The following is a 15,726-nucleotide window of genomic DNA, read 5'->3' on the forward strand; positions in this document are numbered from 1 at the left end:
TTTGCTTTTTAAACATCTGCGTTCATATGATAACATTGTGAGAACGATCCTTGTACACATGGATCTGCAAAAACAACCCAAAACGCTGTAGAATGCATGCCAGGCCAGTAGTTGGCGCTGTAACTTTGTAATGACACACCATAGAAGAACATTCAGACGATCCAAGAACCTTCATACTATGGAAATACAGCTTTTGTTGCTTCATGAGCAGCTCTCATAGGAATGAATGGTGCTGCGCCTCTGTGCTGTATCCACATCCTCTTAATACATCTATGATCTGAACACTGACAGTATCATGACTCATCTAAGAACAGCCCAAATTGGCCTAACTCCTGTCCTTTTTTTCCATCCAACCCCTTTTGTGTTTGCCATCATCACCCCCTCAGTAAAAAAGGATCTAGCTGTCACTCTCCCTGTCACTCTCTGTGGGTGTCTAACCACTGTTGCCCCACCTCCTCCTCTCATTGATCATCAGTGACAGTGATGTCTCTACTACGCTCTCAGACTGCACTTTGTTGTCCACCCAGGATCTCCCCTGACCCCGCCGGCATCTGTACCTGACGGTTACCGTGACAACTACATCCTGAGCAGTTATTGGTCCAGCCTGCCTGCCTGCCTGCTCCGACTCGCCTTCTGTTGGCAACCATAACTCCTGGCAAATGAGGCTTATGATCCCTCGCCTCCTACGCCCTTTATGGGTGCTTGGGGAGACAATGGGGCGATGCAGACCCTCCTCCCCCCGCCTCTGCCTCAGTGGTATTTCTCCTCACCCCCCTCTGTCTTTCCTCACACATATATATGGCTGAAAGTGGTCCATCACCCCCTTCACCCCTCAACCCCCCTACTCTCAGCTGCTCACTGATGGATGGAGAGGCAGAGGAATTAACCTTGGCTTTATGGGGACTCCTCTGCCACTCTCCACTGCTGTCTGAGATCCCTGTTTGCCTCTCTGACTCTCTTCTCTTGATTGTTTTGTGTGTGTGTGTGTGTGTGTGTGTGTGTGTGTGTGTGTGTGTGTGTTCCTCTTAGCGAATGCCCCATGAACAGGGCAAATGATGCATATTGAGGATTGCTTCCAAATGAGGAGTGATTTGTCTCTCCTCAACTGGAGGCTGTTAGTCAAAGACAGCGGGCAGTAGCCATGGCGACAAGTTTTAAATACATGTTTGACATGAGACGACATGTGATAGATATTATAAACATACAACTTTGATCATTTGTCCCAAGAATATTAAGACTGAGTCCAAAAACACGATCTTGTTCACTTGTTCACTGTCCTACAAACAGGTGACACATACAAGGAAAGCAATAAATTGGTGGAGGAACTTGCAAATGTCCCAGTGGGAAACTTTACAATAACATCATCCGATTTCTTACTTTCCTCCTGTCATAATTACCACTTACTAAACGCATGTTGTTTTGCAGTATTTGCTGATTTGACTGATTCTGTCTTTTTCTTGCACAGTCTGATTCTAACATTTAATGACAACAGGTCCAATTGCAGTCTTGAGTAAGAAATGTTTTAAAAATATCTTCAAATTCTTTGCAACATCAGAGAGGATATGTGAACACAAAATAGTACAGTGCAGTGCATGTCAACATGCTGATTGGTTGAGGCAAGGCAAGTTTAAAACATTAAATCCTCTCTTTTCAAAAATTTGTTTTTGTCATTCCCAATGTGGGTTCTTAATGAGGCAAAAACTTCCAGCTCTTTTCAGATTTTTTTTTTTTTAACTCTTTATGTCAAAACACGTTGAAACAAAAAAAGAGTATTTTAACATGGGCCTCTAGGGAACTTTTATATTAACATTTCAAGTTGGCCAACAAAGGCTGTGCAGACATTTCTAAATGACACCAGTGAATGTTAGTTTCTTACAGATGCAGAAGCAATAAATGGGGAATTTTGCGCAGTTATAGCTAGTTTTCATCCCAATTAAAATAAGAAATGTACTACCTTTTTATCAAACTATGAACTCTCCTATTGTGTATTGCATCAAACACCAGCGTAACTACATTGTTACATACTTAAGCTAATCATTGTGCACCAACAGGAAAGGATTTTGGATAAAGTAAAAACTCACAGTCCACATCTGTTGTTTTGCGTCTCATCCAATGATGCCCACATCTCCACCCAGTGACCCTCTGCCCTTCCTTCCATCATCATCATTTCTCACACACGATATACACATCTGAACCATATATTGTGAGCTTGTGGTGTTCATCACTGAGGGCGCTGCATATCACCAGCTACAACATGATTGCGCTCATGTTATCAGCGGCTGTATCAATCCAATAACTGAGTACTTTGAGGCAGAGCGATCATTACTGCTGTACATGCCTATAAAACCACCAGGGTGACATGTCACACAAAGCCACCGACCCTGCTCTTGACCCCTCTCTTTCGCCCACCCCGACCCTCCCGCCACCCCCCTCGACCCCAGCTAATTCCAGGTAGTGATGGTGAAGTGGAAGGTGGGGGGGGTGACAGGGGCGTGAAGGTGAGGGAGGAAGGGGTGATGGAGGTTAATAGTCCGTCTCTCTTTACTGGCCGTAAAGGGCCCAGACAGTCTGTTAGTGCTTTAGCGGCAGGTCAATCGTACATGTCCCTTTGTATTAAAGCTCAGAGGTGATGGACAGCAGGAGGGGCAAAACGGGGGGGGCTGAGGGGGCAGGAGGTAGTCTAGTTTCAGTCCCAGGCAGGTAGATCATGTTTTTTTTACTGTACTGCTGTCCATCAGCTGAGGTAACGAGATGACCAGGTAAGTCCATGGCTACATCTACATTACTCTGTTTGAAATTTAAGACGCATCAGTATGGCTATTAGCATTATATACCAAGAAGAAGAATACAAAAAAGTAAGCATCAGGGATGTATTAACTCGTGTTGTAGTCAAGACCATACTAACCATATGTATATATATATATACCTAAGGTATTTTTGTGCCTAAACCTTACCACACATTTACCATAATGTTTTTGATTAGTTTAAAGTTTTAACATCTGCTCCAAACGAATGTAAAATGTAACGTATCCATGGTTTGGTTTGCAAAAAGTACGACATAATCATTTTTCCTGGTGACTGGGTTTTTATTAAAGACAGACTTTGAGATTTCTTTTTGAAAGTGATTCTTTTAAACAATTCAGAAATAAAAATTGAAAAATCGAAAATGCTGTAGACTGCTGGATGTGTACCTTCCACTTTTTTGGCCCTGCGTTTCTTTATTTTATTGTAGTATAAAACTCATTTTACATGGAAACTTGGGTGAGTTGGGTCCATAAGGTGAATATGTCACTTTTTTCTAGTTTAGCCAAAGTAAACATATTGAAAAAATGATTGCAGCTGAAACTTTGAACTCACCGAAAGTCTTCTGCTGACTGCATTCATGTGCTGTCAAGAGGCTCCAAAATCCGAGATATCAGGGTGGGCTGCAGGATACTGTTGCATTCACAAGTTCTGTTGTGGGAAAATCAAATCCAGAAAACACATAATAAGTACCACTCTGGATGCTAAACCATTTTGTACTAAATATCGCTGATCAACAGCCAGTTGTTGTTGCATTATACTTCACCATTATAACCAGAATGTACAAAATACTTCAGTGCATCAATATCCAACAATTAGTGTCAGTGACAAATACACCCACTTTCATTACACATAACTCTGAGTATAAATATTTCATCTCACTCAACAACTACAAATAGATGTGTCTGTGAAGTCTACAATCGGTTAATGTTATATTTGCCGTCTTAATGCAATTTTTATCACACATGGAGGGGAAAAAAATTGGATTTTGCTCATGTTGCCCTCACTTGATAAAAAAAAAAAACAGACATGTCAGCGTTCAGGCTCTCCTTGTGATGGGAACTATACATACATAAGCTGGACGCACTCCAGACACGGAGGTAAAGCAGGACCAACTACTGCGCACACACTATATTAGAGAATGTGTAACAGCCTCTCTCAGGCTTCCATACAAACACAACACCAGACCTTAAGACACATGTTAATATGAACACAGCATTAGAACTGTCTGAAAAGAAATTCTGCCCTGATATCCTATATGCAGTACAGACACTTAAGCATTTCAATCTTTTCAGGTACTTTATCTTACAACATGGTGCATCTTTTTGCATTTCCATCGTGAAAAATTGTGGATGGTACCACTGCTATCTTTTGGATCCTTCCCATTTTTGGTCATCCCTCTGCTTGGGGTACCTGGCACACAGATCCGATACTAAGAGGTGGAGCTAGAATCACTGCAGTCTATTGATTGGTCAGTAGAAAATCAACACTTTGTGCTCAGGGCTGAATCGTGGCTGGTTTAACGGCTGTTTAGTTTTGCATATATTTTTTAAGAATAACTATAAATAAGAAAGGATGTTTGCAGCCTCTAGCTGTAGCTGTAGACTGACAAAAAAAGACATTCACTTTGCCAACTGCTGCAACTTTTAAGGTGGAATTTAATCCTCACTTGGAGAAAAACGTGTTTGAGCTTAGTTCAGTATGCTCGGGCAGAATAAACCCCCGCTCTTGCCTGACAGAGTTACTGTAAAACCTGCTATTTATAAATGTCCCATAGAGAGACTCTCACCGCAGCCTGCTCTTTTTGTGCAGCCCCGTTCTATGGATGATAAACAGGGTGCAGATATCACTCGGTATCATTGGTGAACAAGGAAATAAAGCAAGTGCTGCTAGACAGACCAGTGAGTGTTATGAACCCTACCCACATGTGAGAGTTCTTTCCAAACTGGTGAAAAGACCAACCAACATTGCCACCAAACCAAGACTCCCTATTACAGTGTTGTGATTGTTTTGTGGCCTTTTCACAACTGAATAAGATCACAAATATTTGGGATGTAAAAAACAGGTACACTGCAGCCCCCCACAGCGGCCATGAGTTCACTTCCAGTTCTTCTCTTCTTTAAAACCCCTCTCCCTCCCTACTTGCATTTATGTATTTGTGGGCTCTTCTGTGAGCCAGACTTCCTGACTATTGCAACATTTGATCCAACCTCAAAATTCGGCTGAATATGGCTGTCAGACATCACTGGAAACACACAAACAAAGCCACATGTTGGAATGTCCATGTTGGTCCATTCCACTGACGCCATTTGTGAGTGTGAGTATGACAGTGAAAGAAGGCGAATGCTCGGTACGCAGCCCCTGATTGTTTGAGAAAAACTCCGGTCCTGCTACATGATCAGGTGTGGCGGCTGGAGCTTGTCTGTCTCCCCATCAGCCTGTTACCGTGACGACAGGAGCTGAGGTCTGTCCCCTTTTAGTGTCAGCCCCAGCGACGTCCGTGTCATGTCAGTCCAAACGAATGGCATGAGTGTGTGTGTGTGTGTTTGTGTTTTGGGAGAGCAGCTGAGTGGCCCTGGCAGTCTGTCCCTTAAGATCAGTCTTTCCTGCATGACCTGCTGACCCCTACACACACACACACACATGCACACACACACACACACACACAGAAAGGAGGTTTTCCATTTTAAACGCAGGAAAATAATAGGTGATGTGAAAGAGAAAAAATCTTTCATCTCACACATAGTTTATAATTAGGACCATGAGAAAGAGGTAAAAAAAAAAAAAATTCAAGTATTCCTTCAACAACCAATAAAGACAATATCCTTCAAATTTATACAAGGATAATTTTCCTTAAAATAAGAGATTATAAAGCAGTTATTTTTTACTATTTCACCCTTTGAAACCTGAGCATATTGGCTGAATTTCTTTGAAAAATGGGAAGAATGGTTGTCATAGGTAGACGTGGGAGGTCCTGACTGAGCAGCACCATGTGACGAGTCCGGAGTGAGAAAGTTTTGGGAAAATCAGTAGCATTCCTGCAGTGACGATGGATTCATTTGATATGTAGAGATGTACATCGTCAGCATAGAAGTGAAGGAAATTACAATGGATGATATTACGGAGCTGGAAATTGTGGGGACGAAAAGAAAACCATTTTTAACCATGTGTGAGAGATGTCCGGAGACAAACCTCACTCTACTATACCGACCAACTAAGGACTGTCACACACACACACGCACACATTTACAAAAACACACACACACACACACACACACACACACGTAGCGAGCAGGCAGTGTGGCAGACAGGACGTAGAGACAGTTTCCAAGATGTGGGGGGAGGGAGGAGCTGCTCTGCTATTTCCTGCGTCTAAGGAGGAGCATTAGACCCAAGACAATGTCACAGCCAATCACCTTCAACACTGTCACATGACTCCTCGCAGTTGGCCCTCACATCGTCCTTCCTTGTTCCTAAGCCTTCCTGACAAGCCCCCATCTGAAGGACTCCACTTGTCCAAACACACCTTCCTCCCCTCTTCTCATCCTCCTCTCCTTTTTTTCATTTTTCCGCTCCTCCTAACTTGCCTCCTCCAGTCCTCCCTGCATCATCTCTCCTCTTCGTGTCCACGCCAGCTCATTGATCTCTGTCAGTATTGAATGTCAGAGACACGTTCAAAGATGCTTTTCGTTCCCCATTAATAATTCACACTGCCTGAATCATCAATAATAATTCTCACAGAGCAATCATTCAGCTTTACCACCTCTCTCTCTCTGTCCCTCATCCCTCTCTTCCTCTCTTTATCCACTTCCTGCCCTAGGCTATTCTTCCCTTCCACACCTTACTCCCTACTTAAACTCCTCTCGCTCTGTGATATCTCTTTTTGCTTATTCGGACCACTTTTCCAGCCCTTTTATTTGGATCATATCTTCGTCCTTTTTTCCCTTGGCAAGGCACTTTTCATGAGGTCGGCCGGTGCTTTTACAGTTATGGATTATCTAAACAAGACCTACTCCTGCCTTTATTCTAAAGGAACAACCAGTCATGTTGGTTTTCTACAATTTTCCTAATGTAATAAAACATTAACATTATTATTAGACAGGCAGGGAAATCCTGTTCTGCCATCCTCTTCTTTAACTGCGGCAATAACTCAAGTCCTGTCAATCAACTGCTCAAAAATGAATGAGGATGGACTATGTGTCACCGCCCAGCCAGTGTATATTTACTTTAATAGATATAGTGGAGTGGAGGAAGAGGTGGAGGAGGACAAATAGAGGCAGAAAGCCTCTCTTAATGTACATGTAAAACTCTCCAGTGGGCCCATGCCAAGTGTAAGTGGTTGAGTGATATTGGCAAAGGGAGAGAGGAGGGGATGGAGGGAGAGAAAGTGTCAGATTTAGGCATTTTCCTTAATGCTATAAGAGCTTATTGATATTTTGATTTTCACTAGGGGCCGGCAGGTGCTGAGGCAGCTGCTTTTCGCTCTGTCTCTTTACGGGTGAGAGATGTGGAGTTCATTCCGTCCTGCTCGTGGAAAACCGTCCGGAAAACGGTCTCTTGGGAATGCCGTCACAACCAGAAAGACAGAGAGACAGAGAGAAAGGGAGGGAGAGAGAGAGAAAGAGAGATGGAGACAGGGAGGAAGGAGGGAGGGGAGAGCTGTTGCATGCTGGGGAAACACAGAATGGGTCATCTAAGGTCCATCAGTTTGAGGACTTTTTTCACTTTATATTTAAGACATGAAGCCCCCGTCAAAGGAAGTGGTACAAATCTGTACCTTATACTGGAATTACTGTACTGTACTCAGGAGAGTGCAGTGGCACTCCTCCTCAAGATGGTTATGGCGATGGCCCCCAGCTCATTCAGCGGTTTGACCCGAAGTGAGATATCTCAACAGCGACTGCCCAGATTGCTACAAAGCTTAGTAATAATCATGGATGTAAACAGTGAAGTGGATACAGTGTTTGAGGCAGGCCTCCATTCATTCCTTTGAAGGTTGCACAGTGGTGCATTTACCCAAAAAAGCTAAATTTCCTTGGTATGAAATTACCTACAGTAGATATTCTGCACTGTGGGACCAATGCAGCAGGCGGACTAAAGACATCGGCGGGCCAAGCTGCTAATTTCAGGTTTAGCCTGCTGCTAACATGAATCAAGATGCAGCTCTTCTAGACTTTTGACATGTTATTGTACCAGATAGATCAAATCCAGAACATGAAAATTGTCATTCATGGGTGATGCGCAAACAAAAAAAAAATAATCTACTGATTTACAAGTGTCTCTTTCATGATGTAAGCCTATGGGGAATTTGTTTTTGGCCACATGGTATGACCTGACAGACTCAGAAGTTGTAATTCCAAGTTTGGCTATTATGTAAAATTGGCTTCAAAGCCTGGTGCTGTTCCTGGGGGCTTAGTGTGAATATCCATGGTTCCCAGACGATGCTAATATTTTTCCAACTCACTGACCTTTACTTTACTACTAGCCTGCTGGCCACACCTCAGGGTTTTTTATGTGATTCACATTGGTGCGGTGTTCAAGTCACAGGGCAGTGGTTCTAAATCTTTGTGCTTATGACCCCTTTAATATGAAGCAATGTCTTCTGTGCTTGTCAATGAGTTGTGAGCAGTTAAAAAGTGATCATCCGGCTCAAACCATTTCTTTAGATTTTTTTCTAAAGGCCTGAAGAGGTAAAAGCATAATATACATAATGTACATCACAAAAAGTAAAAAAGAAAAAAAGAAAGAAAAAAAAGTAAAATCAGAAAAATAAGCACAAAATTGTTTTACAGAAATGTGTCTATTCGTCACATTAACCCTAACAGCAAATTGGACTAGAAGATCAGGAAACAATCTTACATGGAAGGATGTTAGAAATGGAGGATATCTCATGTTTACATCTTGCATCCTGAATAATTTCAACAAAAAGAGAAAAAGTATGATGGTAGCTAAATTACTTCCAGACAAAGCTGCAGGTTTACCAATACCAGTATTAATGGCTGCATCCACTACATTTTTTATGTAAACTTGCTGGTGTGACATTCAGGGGCATCTAATTATAACAAGCCATCATTAGTGTTAGTTTAACCTACTGTTTGTTGGCATGACGATATACATTCAGGCTTTATTTAATCCAACCCTTTAATATTATAGGGATGTAATGGACATTGCAGCCTCTAGAGAACTCTAACAGGCCTTTAAACTTGATATTTCTCCCAAAGAACCAGGATTAAACTTTCTTACCTCAGAGAGTCATTTCACAGCCCAACTGCCATGCAAGCCCGCTCTTTCACACTCTGTTAAAAATAAAACATTGATCCTTTAGATCTAGTGGTACAGTATGTTTGGGTGCATCATGATACAATTATCTAATCTATAATAGACTGATTAATACAGCCTTTGGGTAACTTATTGAATTATATGTTTTTCAATTTAATGACCATATAAACTCGAAACTACAAGAGCAATTAAGATCTGCCACAAAATGAAATTGAATACAACAAAATGACATGAGCAATAAAATCAAGCTGCAAGTATTCCATATAGAGTATACACTCTCTGTCAGATAATAATCATCTGACACTGTACTTTTGTCTCTGAGTCTCACTGAGTGTCTGACCTTTACTGTAAATAAATAAAAGGACTCCTGCGTATCATAAGAAGAGGAAGCTTGTAATCACTTTGACTCCTCGCCTACTTCAAGTCTCTCCAGCACCACTTTTGTCTCTAATTGAAACAGCTCACTAACAACCCTCTCAGGGATCCGGCCCTGTTTTCACAGTCTCCTCTCTCTGAGGAGCAGCCGCAGCCACACAGGGATATGGCACAAAAAAAAATCCATCTTGTCTGATTTAAACATAACATGGATCGACTGTCTCTCTCTCACACACACACACACACACACACACACACACACACACACACACACAGGAACACACACATTTTCCCTGTCAGAGTGTTGAGGAGGTCAAGGAGAAACAGGGAGTCGGTGTCCAATCGACTGTTGAGAATGAAACCATCCTGCTCTGACTGCTGCAGGGTGACAGTCAAAGTCAAGACACTGTGTCTGAGCTCAGTGTTACTGTCAAGGAGCTGTGACTACTGCAGACTGCAAAACATCTCTTTCTTTTTACAATGACAGTCCTATAAAAAGAAATACTTTTAGTAAACACAACCCTTAAATCTAGTCACCTTAAAAAGACTTGAAAATTGGCCCTTGAAAAGTTTGTAGCAGCATTTTCATAGAAAAAAAAATGCAGGATGAACTTTTCAAACCATATGTCCTGCATCTAAATGCACCTCTTTTCTTTCAAGTCTGTGTGCTCAGTATCTTCCAAAAACTCTTATTTTCACCTGAAAATAGCTAAAAACACAGCTTTAATCTTGATTAAGCACAATCAGTGATTAAAGGTTGTGTGTGTGATTTGTGCCTGCCTCCTCTCTTTCATTGGTCAGACTTGCTCTGTCTCACTCAGTGACTGAACTCACACATTCCTCCCTCCAAACGAAGAAGAGCACGGCTGACTCTGACTTCATCTCTTTATCTATAGTTAGCAAAGGTGGAGAGATAAATGTATATTTCTGTATATTATAATTATGTATCACATGTAGATATTTAAATGATTTTTTCTTTCAGCTGAATGTAGGATCCTCTGATTTAGTCTTGGGTGTTTAGGTTGGGAAGGCTGTGCATTTTGTTTTGTTTTGATGTTGCTTTTCTGTTTGTTTCCCTTTTTCCTATTGTCTTTGTTTTAATTAAAAAAGTCCTGGAGAAGAGTGGTGTGTACACTAGTTAATTAAATGCACTGATTAGATTTATGCTGCATTTATATATTTATCTAAAATGTGTATGTTTGAGTTTATTTGCTAACAACTTGTGCAAACTGACCCCTCTAAATAAAATGCCTTAGATATTTTAATGACAAAAATAAATATATTATAAAATAAATTAAAATAATGCAGATATTTCATAAAATTAAAACAGCCAAGTGTGATTCCAAGGCCACCATGGTACACCCTTCCACCAAGTTTTATGAAAACCAGTCAGTAGTTTTTCCATAATCCTGCTGAAAAACAGACAAACAGAAGTTGTAATAACAGTTTTGGTGAAGTCTTTCTTTTTCATGTCTATACAATTTAATCACTTAAAGAAGTGAGGCCAATCACTAATATGAATTCAGTCCATATCATATTGGACCAAACAAAGAGCGAGCTTGGACAAAGTGCTTCTGACCAATGGTAAAGAAGGAGGCGGGTCCTCTTAACTACAACACACCTGTTGATAAGCTGGACAGAGCCATGGGTAAAGGTGGGTTGAAAAATATGATTTTGGTCAAATATACAAGGGCTTGGAAAATTCTAAACAAATTAATGCTGGATGGAGAAATAGATTTTGATACAGATAACATTAAAGATGTTTCAATGGATGTTTTTATTCAGCCATGTTCTCAAGTGATGCCTTTGCGTGTTGTATGTGGATGAGCGTGGTCGAGTCTAGCCGTCTGCCTGAATATAATAACAAAGCCACCATATGCCACCGTATGCCACCGTATGCCAAAAGGACTAACAGAGTGGACCTATCTGACGAGTCTGGAATGTGAGCGGGCTGTGTGAGATTATTCACTTATTATCCACTACATTAAACTGATTTCTGGATAATTCCTGAGGACAGAGAAACTGCACAGGGTGGAATTATAAACCTGTTGCTTTAATGACAGAAACAAATTACTCAATTGACTGTTTAGGTGGATTTTTGTTTGTTTGTTTGTTTTTAAAGTAAAATAATCATTCACACTGTCAAACAAGGAGGGGGAAATATCAACCATGCAGTGTATTATTTGATCCGTGGCACACTGAGAGCTGAAACTAAACTGCATATCTGCACACTAAAGTCAGAATTATTGTAATATTTACAACCATCACAACTCATGTGTAAAACTGAGAATCTCAGATAAATTCCAGACAAGAGACTGAATATCAAAGCACTGTCTGACTAATTGTTTTGGGTTATTAAAATAAGCATGAAAGAGAAGCAGAACTATTAATACCAGCAGTGACAGTAAAAGGAGCTCTCCCTCTCTCTCTCTCTCTCTCTCTCTCTCTCTCTCTCTGTGTGTGTGTGTGTGTTTGTATGGGTGTGGGTGTGGTTTCTGTGGCTGTGGTCACTGAGTGCTGCTGTCTGAAGCTCTGCTGATTTGCACATTTACAAATCTGTTATATGATACCACTAAATGGAGGCAAATGGAACAGAGGTGACTTGTTTAATTACAGTGTCACTGTGTAAACTGTAACGTGATAAATCACATTCTTTATTCATATATGTGAGACTTTTGTTTCTCCTTTTCTCATCAAAACACACCCACTCAACAAAAGTGGGACGTAAATGTCTTCAACACAAATATTGACATTTATTAAACCCTCTGAAACCTCAGCAAACTGGTTTGATTTCTTTCAAAAGCATGGGGAGAAGGCAATGAGCAACTTAACAACTCAAAAATCAGCAAAAACATGTAAAATGTAAAAATAGGCAAATAAGTTAAATTAAAAAAAAAGAAAATGACCAAAAAAGCCTAAAAAAAACCCCCACCTAAGCTGTCCTATCAAATAAAGGCAAAATGCCAGAAAACTAATCTAAAAAAAAAAATAAAAATTACATCACCTGCTCTTTAGTCTCCTTCCTTCAGTTAGTCGGTGACACTCGGGGTTAACAGAGACTTCTCCACCTGTTAAAAGAAACAATTGATTAGTGTGCTGCAACGGCAGTGAAGCCCACAGGTAAGGGATATTTAACACCGAAGAGGACACTCTCACCTGTGTGTCACTGCAGGTCTCCTCTGCAGCCGCACCGTGTCTCTCTGAACACACACACCATGCCATTAGGCTTCCGCATGTACACACATTACATTCTTTCGTGTTGCATTTCCTAAATCTGCCCAGAACCCTGTTTAGTTGAAACATCTGTGAACAGGAAGTGGCCGCAATACAGTTTCCTGATGGTAAAACTAAGCAGTGCTGAGCAAATATAAACCAAAATTCTGTCTCTGTGTTGACAATTTCTCTATAACTTGCACAATGTCACTCACCAGGTGGAGCATTTACTGTATTTGCCAGGTGCGGTGCAGTGCATTCTGGTAAGTGTAGGATTTCTACCTCTTGATCAAAAGTGAGTACAAAGTTCCTTTTCCTCCGTTGTCTCTGGTCATGTAGCACCAATATCAAAAGTGTTTGCATACAGTTACTGCACAGACAGCCTAGTTTTATGAAAAGACCATCTTTCCAGCTGTAAAATACTTTTCTAAAAGGCACTAAAAACTTTAGACACCAAAACAAGACACAGTGAAGGTTGACATCTTAGTGAAGGGAAGACCAACATATAACATTTGCTCATTAGTTTGTGTGACTAAGTTCACAGCAGTTTAAGGATCCAGGGCTGTAGCTCTGCTGTTCCTCATGAACAGGGTTTCGCTTCTGTAGAAGCATCAGAAAACAGGAGAGCTACAACAAGAAACACCATGAAGGGTAACATTAGTGAAGAGAAGAACACATTCATAATCCTGGAGTGTAGCTCTGCTGCTCCTCACCAACAGTATGCCCTTGCCTCCGTAGAAGGATCAGTCACTGGAAAAACTAAAACAAGACACAACGTTAAGGGACACATAAGTGAAGAGAAAAAGCTTTTTTTTTCTCAAATCAGAGCATCTTAATACTCCTGGAGTGTAGCTCTGCTGCTCCTCTTAAACGTGGTTCTTTTGGCTCCTTGGTGAGGTTGAGCGTGATGTCCGGCAGCTCTCACTAGTCCGTCTGTTCCATTGTTGTTGAACAGTGACCTGTGTAATGAGAATTTATTTCACGTCACGTCATGTTAAAAAAGTCAGAAACTGGAACTTCCGGATAAAAAAAAGTCTTGATCAAAATTTCTTTGGTGTTAAAATCTCTTTAAGTCAACAGTATATGATGCCACCCAACTCCAAATATGTCCAGCATTGTCCACTTTCTGGAGAATTTCAAATAAATTGATTTTGTGTGTGTGTGCGTGTGAATTGTCATTAGAGGGGACGAACCAGTGTTTGTCTGCAAACCACTTTCTTTGTCCTCTCTTGGCTCTGCCTCTGTGTCTCTGTCGGCCTTGTGGGGCAGTTGGACCATGTGAGGTTCTGTGTGTCGTGTTCTCTGTTACAAGACACTCTCTCCTCTTCCTGTTACGTCTTTAGCGCAGAAGAAAAATGTGTTCAAATCTCTGAAATCTTAAATCTTCAGTGAAAATAATCAACGTTGAAGTAATGTTACACGTACCTTTGTCCATGCAGTGCAGCGTCATCGTCCATCTTTCTCTTACTTTGATGCTGCCTTTGGGCCTCTGGTGGACGTCCAGCTGAGTCACCATTAGTGACATTTGTGTCCATCTGCCTGTGGAGAGGACAAGTTTGTCCTCTGATGGACAGATTGGCCATAAGAGCTGTGAGCTCCTTCACAGCCTCATCATCCTCTCTGACTTTAAGATACTGAAACGCAAACTATTCGAATACTTGTCAGGATAATTTATTTCAACCACTAGCTTAGGATTTACCTTTAAGAAACACACAAATAAATCATCACATTGACTGATCTTACTCTGCGTTTTCTTTGTCTCTGTGACATATTCTTGCCTGTTGTAGACATTGTTGCTGACACTGAAATGATTTGACTCTTTTTCCTGCTGCACACACTGCGTGAGGATTAGAAATGATGAACACAGTTCAAGTTTTTACAGAGATTCTCTCTTGCAGACCTCTGTGATGTGAGATTCTAGAACTGCAGTTATGATATAATACCATATTAATAAAATTGTTGATCATTCATTCCACATTCCACCGATGCTAAGGGAAAACTGAGATGGAGGTTTTTTTTACAATTACAATAACAATAATTAGGGCTCAGTTGTACATGTATTTGAATCAAAATCAAAATCACACAGAGCACTATTGCAATATTTGGACTATAAATGCACAAAAAACACAACATTATTTAAGATATTTGTTTGTCTTATATGTAAATATATTATGCTATTAGTATATAGTATGTTATTAGTTATTACTATTATGTTATTATGATATTATGCTATTACTATTTGGCCCCTAGGTGTGAATGTGAGTGTGAATGGTTGTCTGTCTCTGCGTGTCAGCCCTGTGTCTAGCGACCTGTCCAGGATGTGCCCGCCTCTCGCCCAATGTAAGCTGAGATCAGCTCCAGCCAGTAAAGGATAAGCTGTTTCAGGTAATGGATGGATCAGTGGATTATATCATTATTATATCATGATCTCCCTTAACACCATGTTAAAGTGGTAAAGGAGAGGTGCATTTTAATTACTTACCTCTGGGTAAGTAATTAAAATGCATCTATAATAAATCTATAATAAAACATTATCATTTATTAGCTTACCCTTTGAAACCTGAGCTAATTACCTTAATTTCTTTCAAAAACATGGAAAGAAATCCACTTAAATAGAAATGACCCAAAAATGTACACAAAAAAATTTAAAAAGTATAACAAAATTACCTAAAAATTAGGAAAAAAGGAAACAACAATAAACAAACAAGAAAATGACAGCAAAATACTTTTAAATATATAATTCTAATTTTATATACATATACATATATATATATATATATATATATATATATATATTTCTTGCCACGTTGCTCATTGCCGTTTTTCCTCATCTATTCAAAAGAAAGCAAACCTTTTGCTCAGGGTTCAAAGGCTTAAATATTTGTGAAAGGCGTCTGAATACAGCACAACAAAAGTGATGTTGATCCAGGTTTCAAAGGGTTTATTTGATTTTTTTTTAAAATAATTTGAATCTACAAAGAAACTATTTTGAACCTTTTTGAATGAAAGAAAATTAATATATTGTAGTCAATTTTGTAAAGTGGTTGGCTGCAACAA

At 40.3% G+C, this 15,726-nt stretch overlaps 1 long non-coding RNA gene across 1 annotated transcript in view; it reads right to left on the reverse strand.

Annotated features, from left to right (window-relative positions):
- Positions 1–15,726, reverse strand: part of LOC148189509 (uncharacterized) — an 82,502-nt gene that overhangs the window by 22,680 nt on the left and 44,096 nt on the right. The window contains exons 6-11 of the long non-coding RNA XR_015776572.1: positions 14,095–14,204; positions 13,863–14,006; positions 12,613–13,628; positions 12,461–12,524; positions 9,046–9,098; positions 3,358–3,453 (exon numbers count right to left, since the gene is read on the reverse strand). This is a non-coding gene — a long non-coding RNA (uncharacterized LOC148189509). The remainder of the gene's footprint in view (positions 1–3,357; positions 3,454–9,045; positions 9,099–12,460; positions 12,525–12,612; positions 13,629–13,862; positions 14,007–14,094; positions 14,205–15,726) is intronic.

Source organism: Plectropomus leopardus, chromosome 5 (assembly GCF_026936395.1).
Source record: "Plectropomus leopardus strain MGB_pleo_1.0 chromosome 5, ASM2693639v1, whole genome shotgun sequence".
Taxonomy (NCBI): Eukaryota; Metazoa; Chordata; class Actinopteri; order Perciformes; family Serranidae; genus Plectropomus; species Plectropomus leopardus.